An 8701-nucleotide genomic window follows, 5' to 3' on the forward strand; every position below is an offset into this window, starting at 1 on the left:
ATTTGACTATTTTGTCAACAAGACCATTTTTCCACTTTAGTCAGCATATTATCTGGGTGTGCTTGAATTTCCCAACAACCCTGTCATGGGTTTGACTGTCATATCTCACTAGAATATAATGATTAACAAAAATATCAGTTAACGACTCTGAAGTGAATGAAAGCATGACACCATGATTGGTGAAGTTAAGGCAAATAGAACTAAGGTTTTATATATAAAACAAAAAAGATGGAGGAAATAGAAAAGCATCTTGCTGTGAAGCTTGGAAATTAAGCCAACAGCACCTAAACTATTCTCTGTTAAGATTTTGGTGGGCTGAAGGTACTAAACATACATATAATTTGCCTGGATTCATTTTCATTTTTCTCTCTTTTGTCACTCCTACCCCCTTTTCTTCTTCCTCTCCTCCTTTCTTTTTGTCATTTTCTTCGTTTCTGATGGGGTCTTGGCTCAGGATCCAAATTAAATTAAATTTACTATATAACTCAAAAATAAAACCCATGATTTTCCTGCCTCAGCTTCTCAACTGGCAAAATTACAGGCATGAAGTACCGTGTTAGAGCCACATTTCTCTTCTAATAGAAGAATTGAAGATCTCACTCCTTTATTCTTCTAGATTACTCAGTATATATTACATAGCAATTCATATGCATGCAGCCAAGAAGTCTAGTTCATTTTATATGTTTATTCTGGATTCTGGGTTTCCCTATAGTAGGGATATGTTGCATTCATATTTGTATGGGATACATTTTCTAGCCAGAAGTTTTAGCAACCAGAAAAGATTTGGATGAAAAACTGTAAGGACTAGAGTGATATCTATATCAGTTAAGTGCATGTTGTACAAACATGAGGACCCAAGCTTGAGCCACAGAATCCATGGGGAAAAGACTGGTTGTGATAGTGCTGACTTGTTATCCTAGCTCTAGTGAGGCAGAGATAGGAGGATATATGAAACTCACTGAGCAGCCAGTCCTTCCTACCACTCACTGCACTCCAGGTTAATCAAAGACACTTTCTCAAAAAAACAATAGTAAAACAAAGAAAACAGATTTTGAACTCCGTTTCACATGCAGGTGCACATATGTGTATGCACCCTCATACCTATGCACCCATGCAGACATGAACACTCCTCTTCACATACACACAGAAAATCTGTGGGGTCTTATTCCTTAGAATGCATATCCTACAAACATTAAAATGACAATTTAATTCCTACTTAAATATTACAAAAGAAGTAAATGAAGTACAGACTACTTCATTTATACCCATTCATCCATTTAATAAATAAGTTACTGAGCTGTCAGTATAGCACCATTCTTTTTCTAAGTGTCATTTTACATTCCAACCACTGTTCTCCCTCCCATACCTCCTCCTGCCCCTTCACCTCCTCCCACTCCTCCTTACCTCCCCCCAGCCCACCCCCAGTACACTCTTCCTCATAGGTAAGGGCTCCCATGAGGAGTCAGCATAGTCTAGCACAATAGGTTGGGGCAGGACCAGGCCCTTCTACCATGCATTAAGGCCGACCATGGCATCCCACCATAGGGAATGGGCTCCAACAAGCTAGCTTGTGGACCAGTTTGTATCATGGTCCTACTGCCAGGGGCCCCTCATATAGTCAAAGCTTCACAACTGTCTCCCACATATGGAGAGCCTAGTTCAGTCCCCTGGAGATTCCACAGTTGTAGTTCTACATTTCATGAGTTTCCACAAGCATAACACCATTCTTAACACTTAGAACATATCAAACCATGTAAAATAACCCCATCATAGAACTTACAGCCTATCAACCAATAAAAATCAGAAGCAAACTATGGGACTTTGGATGTAGGTTAGTGGTAGAGCATGTTCCAGCATTCTCGTGGCCCTGGATTTGATCTCTAGCACCAAATATTAAAAGGGAAGTAAATTGTATTTCCCAATCCTATCTGATTGTCTACTAGACTTCTGAGATATTTCAGTTGATGCTTGAGTTCTTATATTGCAATGTGGGTCATGAGGAGTAATTGTTAGTGAAGTGGAGGAAGCATAAAGCATTATCAAAATATTATTTGGGATATATTTAAGTCTAAATTTGAGATAAATGGGCCCATGAGAATAAATTGTCCAGTTATGAACTGCACATGACCTCAATGAGAAATTTGACTATAAGGCTGAAGAAGAGAGATCAACACAATGAGGCACCTGGACAATGTGAGGAAGGGTAAGAGAAGACTATTTCCAGAAGTAAATTTAATACAGCAGAATGTATTATCATAAAACTAGAATAAGTTTAGAGTACCATATTTGTCACATTCATAAAGATCTTGTGTAATTTTGGCATCCCTTGACATTGTCAGCCTTTTCCACTTCTCCTTTTCTCTGAAACAAGTGAGATGTAAGAACTAGGTTTGCTTAAGAGTTCTCAACATCTGTAGTCAGCCCAGAAATGTAATTCCATTTGCACTGTCTAGTCTTTAAAACAAAGGATAGTCTGGGTATATGTGATAGATGATGAGTTTGGAAGTGGCTATGAGATACATTAGGAGAATTTTTATTATTTTCCCTTTAGATAAATCTGGACAGTGTTGTATGACATGAAAGAACATGAATTTGGAATAATGTAGATTCAAGTAAGATTCCTGGTTCTACTATGTATGATCTTCAGCTGCCTGAAAGTTTCAGTTTATTTCTTTCCTTCCTTGTCTTCCTCCCCCCTTTATTCCTTCCTCCTTTTCTTTCTTTAATCTTTCATCCTTGTAATCCCTTTCATCTAAGTTGATTCTTTTACTTAATTACTATTGTTATATATGTATATAAACACAAAAATGCATGAATACAACCTGCTATGTCTTTTGCTTGTATGCATATGGTTTTAGGGCTAACCACTTAGTATTGAATATCCTACTAGGTGGCTCGAACTTCAGAAGACTAATTCTCCCTCTCTCACCAGTTATTAATTGCTCTTGCTCTTTGTGTAAAGCCATGGGATTTCTCCCTTCCACATTAACATGTGGGTTGATGCTGTCTTTGTTCAGGTCTTATTTAGGCAGCCATGTCCTTGGCATATCAGGGATTTAGATTTCTTGTCATTTCTAGAAGACACTATCTTCATGCAGATTTCCTTGTCCTCTGGCACTCACCCCAACCCCACCACATGATACTCTGTGAATGTTAGGTGCAAAAATTCTATTGTAGTCATATGAATTGGGGCTGAGCACACAGGATCATATGTTCTCTGCATTTTGATCAGTGTGGTTTTCTGCGATGATCTCTGTCTGTTGCAAAGAGACCCCTGCTGAATAGGCCATATGGTCCAATTAGACAGCTCTTTGTTACTGCCAATATATGAGTATCACTATTGCACCTTTAGGAGTATATTGTCATGTTGGTCATTATTGTGGTCCATGAACATCACAACTGGTTAGGATTATTGATTGCATCCATTCCTTGACAGTAATATTAAAGCAAGTCCTCAAGGAGGAAGTTATTGGATCATATTCAGCTCCATTCATCTGATTCCTGTATCCAGAGTACATGGTATCTGCAACAATAGTGGCTTACTATTAGGATAGTGATACCTGCTTACTTCCTTGTCCCTGTTTTGTACATTCTTTTACTAGAAGGTGATGTTGATCATAAAAGATAAGAAGTGTTTCTGGTAGACAAGAAATAGATTTTGTTTCTTGATTCATTCATCCAACCATGTCTTTTGATTAGAAAATTGAGGCCATTTTTATCATTCTTACTGAAAGTCAGGCATTGATTCTAGTCATTATGTTACTGATTTTTGGATGTTGTTGATTGTATCACAGTGGTAATTTGTGTTTTTATAATTATATTTTTACATTTCTTTCCACAGTCTCTTGGATATGCTCATTGCTCTATTCAGCCCAAAATATTTTCCTATGTTTTCTTTAGATATAGGGTGCTGGATACAAAATATTTAAAGTTGTTTATGTTGTAGAAAGTTTTCATTTCTCCTTCAACTATGGTAGATAATTTTTCTGCGTTTATTAGTCTATGCTTAAAAGCCCTCATGTGCTTTTAAGGCTTGGAATGTATTGCTGAAGCCAATTCCAGCTTTCAGATTTTCCACTGAGAATCAGTTGTTATTTTTACAGATTTTCCTTTGTATTTGACTCATTTTTTCTCTTGCATTTTTCAATACTATTTGGGGGTTCTGTACACTTAATGCTTTAACTAGGGTATACTTTGAGGATTTTCTTTTCTGGTCTTATCTACTTGGTGTTCTGTGCTTCTTTGTAGCTGTATGGGTATATTTTTCTGTAGTATGGGGAAGTTTTTCTTAATATGTTGAAGATCTAGTCTATGCCACTGACTTGGGATCATTATTCCTCATACATGCCAAAAATTCAAAGATTTGTTCTTTCATGATGCCACACACTTCCTACACTTTCCTTTCCTATGTTTTTGTGGTTGTTGTTGGTGGTGGTGGTGGTGATGATGATGTCCATATTTTTTGCCTCTGTCCTCTAATTCCTCGCCTTCATCTTCAAGTCCTTATATTATATCTTCTACTTGATCCATTCTGCTTGGGAGGCTTTCTCTGAGCTTTCTAGTTAGGATATTGAGGGTTTCAGCTCTGCTTCCATTTCAGCTTCAGTCCTCCAATGTTTCTACCTCTTTTTGACTAAGTATGATTTTTTCTTTTTTTCCTTTAAAACAATCATTTCTCATTTTACATACCAATCTCAGTTCACACTCCCTCTCCTCCTCCTGCTCTCCCCACCTTTCCCCACCCTACTTCCCATCCATTTCTCAGAGAAGGTAAGGCTCCCTTGGGGAGTTAACAAAGTCTGGAATAGCACTTTATGGCATGACTAAGCCCCACCCCATCCCTGCTATATCTAGGCTGAGCAAGGTATGCCTCCATAGGGAATGGGCTCCACAGAGTCAGTTCAAGCACCAGGGATGAATCCTGGACCCACTGCCAGTGGCTCAACAGACTACCCAAGCCACACAACTGTCACCCACTTTCAGAGGGCTTAGTTTGGTCCTATGCAGGTTCCCCAGCTGTCAGTCCAGAATCAGTAACCTTCTTCTAGCTCAAGTCATCTGTCTCTGTGTGTATCTCCAAAACAGACTTGAACCCTTTGTTCATATTATCACCCCTCTCTCTCTTTGACTGGACTCTTGGAGCTTGGCCCGGTGCTTAGCTGTGGATTTCTGCATCTGCTTCTATCAGTTGCTGGATGAAGGTTCTATGGTGACAATTAAGGTAGTCATCAATCAAATTTCAGGGGAAGGCAAGTTCAGGGACCCTCTCCACTATTTCTTAGGGTCTTAGTTGGGGTCATCCTTGTGGATTCCTGGGAATTTTCATAGTGCCTGGTTTCTCACTAACCCCATAACGACTCCCTCTATCAAGATAACTCTTTCCTTGCTCTCCCTCTCTGTCCTTCCCCATCTCCAACATCCAGTTCCCTCTTGTGTGTTTCTACCTCTTACTGAAAATATGTTTTAAATCCTGGATTGTACACTGCCAGACAAGCTAATAAGCAAGGAGGACCCTAAGAGAGACATACATGGTCCTCCTGGAGAAGGGGAAAGGGACAAGATCTCCTGAGCAAATTGTGAGCATGGGGGAGGGTAGAGGTAGCTAGGAGAATGAGAAGGGGAGAAGAGGAGGGGTGAGGAGTACATGAGGGAGCAGAAAGGTTGAGTTGGGGGAAGAACAGAAGAGAGCAAGATAAGAGATAATATAATAGAGGGAGACAATTATAGGCTTAAAGAGAAATCAGGAAAATGTCTGGAGAACTACAAGGATGACACCAACTGACAATCTAAGCAATAAAGGAGAGGCTACCTTAAATGCCCTCTTCTGAAAATGAGATTGATGACTAATTTATATGCCATCCTATAGCCTTCATCCAGCAGCTGGTGGAAGTAGAAGCAGACACCCACAGCTAAACACTGAACTGAAATCCAGTTGCAGAGGAGAACTGATGAGAAAAGGGGTCCAGACCAGGCTAGTGAAACCTACAGAAACAGCTGATCTGAACAAGGGAGAGCTCTTGGTCCCCAGACTGATAGCTGGGAAACCAGCATGGGACTGATTCAGACACCCTGAATGTGGGTGTCAGTGAGACGTTGGAAATCTATGGGGCCCCTTGTAGTGGATCAGTACTTATCCCTAGCATAGGAATGGACTTTGGGAGCCCATCCCACATGGAGGGATACTCCCTGAGCCTAGACACAAGTGGTTGGCCTAGGCCCTATCCTAAAGACTATGACAGACTTTGAAGCCCCCCCCTATGGAAGGCCTCACCCTCCCTGGGGAGCAGAAAGGGTATGGGATAGGTAGGGTGTTAGTTGGAGGGCAGAGGATGAGGGGAGGGAGAGGAACCTGGTATTGACATGTAAAATAATTTTCTTTCTAATAAAAAATTGTCTGGAAAATAAATAAATAAATAAATAAATCCTGGATTGTCTTTGCCCTTATCACCAGCCATATGTTTGTGTTTTCTTGGACATCACTTAGGCTTTTACTATCTTTATTTTTTTTCTTTAAGTTCACTGAGCTGTTGCTTTATGTGTTCTTTAAGCTCCTTGTATTCTTTGATGAAGTTTATGACTGTTCTTTTAAGTTCTGTGTCCTGGGGTTCATCTAGGTAATTCTCAATGGAGAACATTTCAATAGGTATGGTAGATTTTTTAGGATAGATACTGCTTTGATCTTACATGTTGTCTGGAGTTTTGGAATGACATCTGGGCATGTGGACATCCAGCTTTAGTAGAAGTTCCCAACTTTGATCTGTCTCATTACTGATATTAATGAGATTGCCTTGAGGTTTTTGTTTCCCATTTAGAATAAAGTGGGCTGTGAGCTTAATATATATAGCCTTTATTATGTTGAGGTGTGCTCCCTTCAGTCCTACTCTCAATCTAGGGCTTTGATTGTGAAAGCATGTTGGATTTTGTCAAATGATTTTTCTGAATCTATTGGGATGATTATGTGATTTTTATCTTTAAGTACATGCATATGGTTTATTGCATTTGTTGACTTATTGTGTTTCATAAAACCTGCATTTCTGGGATAAGATCAACTTGATTGTGCTGAATATCTCCTTGATATGTGTTTGCATTTGAATTGCAGTGTCTGTTGATAGTTTTGGGTTTGAGGTTCATCCAGAATATTATTTTGTAGCTTTTCTTCTTTAAAAACAAGATTTTAAGAAGGATTGGCTAGAGTTCTTCTTTGAAAATGTTTTAGAATCTATCTAGTCGTGAACCTCTTTTTTTTAGAAAGAAGGTTTTTTATTGTTTCAAACTCTTCCTTTGTTGGGGGTCTGTGTAGGTTGCTGGTCTTTTCTTTGTTTAACTTTGGTAGTACTGATGAATCAAGAAATTCATCCATTTCTTCTCAATTTTCCATCTTAATTGAATATTCCTTTATAATAATTTGAGCTTCTTTGGGGTTTGTTGTATTGTTTCCCCACTCTTAATAATTCTGTGAATTTGTACCATCTCTTTCTTTTGGTCACTTGGACCAAGGATCTGCTGACCATTTCTATCTTTTCAAATAACCAGCTTCTAGATTCATTGATTCTTTGTATTGTTATCTTTGTATCTACTTCATTAATTCCTGCTCTGATTTTCATTATTTTTCCTTTAATTTGTTCTTTTTAATTCTTGAGTTGCATCATTAATTCACTTATTTGTGTTTTTACATTCTCTGTAAATTTTTAATATACCATTTAGGGCTATAGACTTCCCTCTTGGAATGGCTTTTAATGTGTCCCAGTAGTTTTATTTTATTGTTTTTGTTTTCATTCAGTTCATAGGATACTTTTTAGTTTTTTTCTGATTTCTTCTTTGATCCATTCATCATTCAATAATGAGCTGATTAATCTCCATGAGTTTATATACTCTCTAGAGTTTTGTTTGATATTTCATAGTGGTCAGATAAAATATATGAGATTATTTAATTTTTCTACATTTGTGAAGGTTTGCTTTGTGTCTTAGCATGTGGTCTATTTAAGAGACAATTTCAAGTGCTGCTAAGTATAATGTGTATTCCTTGGGTCTGGAGTTAGCCTGCAAAGTTTGCAAATGGAGGGAGGTTGGGATTACAAAAGAAAAGGAAGAAATGTTTTACCCAGGAAAAGTGGTGGTTTGTATGGCTCATTAAGAGTGTTTGTGTGGTGTAGGTCTGGAACTAGGCTGCTTGTTAGAATATTTTTAAGATTTACTTTATTATTTTTGAGAATTTCCTACATGAGTATCATATTTACATCATTTTTACCACATATTCTCTTCCCCTCCATACTCTTCCAATGTCCCTTTCCATTCGGTCCCAACTTACTAACTACTTTAATTATTATTGTTACATGCAGAAATACTTAACATTCACACAGATACTTCATATACATATATGTATGCTCACATAACTATAATCTCCTGAGTACATTTAGAACTGCTTGTATGTGTTTAAGGATGACCATGTGGATTCAATAGCTTATTAGGTAACCCATCTTTGGAACAGACTGATTCTAACCTTTCTTAGCAGCTATATCAATCACACCTATAGCTCTTCATCCAGGGGTAAGGTCTTGTGATACTTCTTCTACCAACATTGGGATATAAATTGATATTGTCATTTTATGAGTTTTACTTAGACTACTATATTGTTGGAATTTCAAGAATGCAGTTTCCCTGTTCTGTACAGAACACAGTATCTTGTAGCATATATCCTAGC

Source organism: Cricetulus griseus, chromosome X, assembly GCF_003668045.3.
Source record: "Cricetulus griseus strain 17A/GY chromosome X, alternate assembly CriGri-PICRH-1.0, whole genome shotgun sequence".
Taxonomy (NCBI): Eukaryota; Metazoa; Chordata; class Mammalia; order Rodentia; family Cricetidae; genus Cricetulus; species Cricetulus griseus.